This window comes from Brassica oleracea, chromosome C4 (assembly GCF_000695525.1).
Source record: "Brassica oleracea var. oleracea cultivar TO1000 chromosome C4, BOL, whole genome shotgun sequence".
In the NCBI taxonomy this organism is placed as follows: Eukaryota; Viridiplantae; Streptophyta; class Magnoliopsida; order Brassicales; family Brassicaceae; genus Brassica; species Brassica oleracea.
The window spans coordinates 16,126,594-16,127,933 of record NC_027751.1 but is presented as its reverse complement, the minus strand read 5'-3'; the positions used below and the strand labels follow the sequence as shown (position 1 = coordinate 16,127,933).

Below are 1,340 nucleotides of genomic sequence, written 5' to 3'. Positions count from 1 at the left end.
GGATGAGCTGGATATATACTTGAAAGAAGGAGTTGAGAATCCAGATATGATGGCTGGTGTAGAGTATGATGTGCTCTCGTTTTGGAAGCGAAATTGTACCAAGTTCCCAATTTTGTCACGGATTGCAAAGGATGTCCTTGCAATGCAGGTTTCTTCTGTTGCATCCGAGAGTGCCTTCAGTACGGGTGGAAGGATCATAAGCCCATCTCGAAGTTGTCTTACTCACTTCATGATTGAGGTATTGATGTGTACTGAACAATGGCTTAAGCAAGACATTTCTTGCGAGTCAAGAGTGCTTACTAATGCAGAAATCATTGAAGACATTGAAGAACAAGAAAAGATTGAGAGAGGTATGTCATCTCTCTTGTAACTTTTAGATTTAAATTTTTTTTCTTTACTGATTTGATTTGTTCTGTCTTGCATCAGAATTTGCTATATGACATCAAGAGCCTCTTCGTTTCTAAGGTATTGCACTAAACACCTTTTGGTTTATAATGATTTGCTTCTGTTTCAGTTTTTTTAGCTTAACATTTACGTTTTTCTTTTGGCAGGAGTAGAACGTTCCACATCATGATTGTCAAGTACTCCTAAGCTCAAGATTGTTCCAATGTCTCTCATTTACGTGTGTGTGTTTCAGTTTATGTTTGTTGTTTCTTTTAAGTCTTCTGCTTCAAAACTTTTAAATGTTGCTATTTTCAGTGTTGATGCGTTTTAGGATGTTGCTATTTTCTGTTTTAAAAACCTTTGCATTCAGTTTCACACATTCAGTTATGTGTTTCTTTTTATTTATTGTTTTTTTTGTCTTTTACTTCGGTATAACCCGAACCGATCCAAAAAAATCCGAACCCAAATAATATATGGTTACTTTATGGGTTTTCAAATGTGATACAAAACCGACCCGAAACCGAGGTGTTATATCCGATCCCGACCCGTAGTTAGAAAATTACTAGAATGGGACCTATGAGGTGATATATAAAAAACCGAAATCCGAAATATCCGATCCGAACGCCAACGGGTGCCCGAACGCCCAGGCCTACTTTTAAGTATTGTAAATGTTGGGTTCCTTCTAGATGGAAGAAACCCATTAGGTTTGGTTGGTGATAACCAAACTTGGAAGTTGGGCCATTGGTATTAGTCCATGAGATTAGTATTGGGCCTTGGAGGTTTTTAGGGTTAGAGAGACACATATATATAGTCTCTTGACCTAATTTTTATGTAGAGACTTACAAGAATCAAAAAGACAAAAGAGAGCAAAGAGGAAAAGAGGCAGAATTTCGTCTGGGTCTGTCAAGGCAGATTTGGAGGGTCAAAAGGATCCTGATCGGGCTGATATTTTGTGG

The 1,340-nt window shown here is 37.8% G+C and overlaps 1 long non-coding RNA gene across 1 annotated transcript; it reads left to right on the top strand.

The window, feature by feature from the left end:
- The first annotated feature begins 6 nt into the window (after positions 1-6).
- LOC106341239 lies at positions 7-709 on the top strand. Its single transcript, XR_001269589.1, has 3 exons — positions 7-350; positions 427-465; positions 552-709. It is a non-coding gene; the product is annotated as an uncharacterized LOC106341239 (long non-coding RNA).
- Positions 710-1,340: the final 631 nt, after the last annotated feature.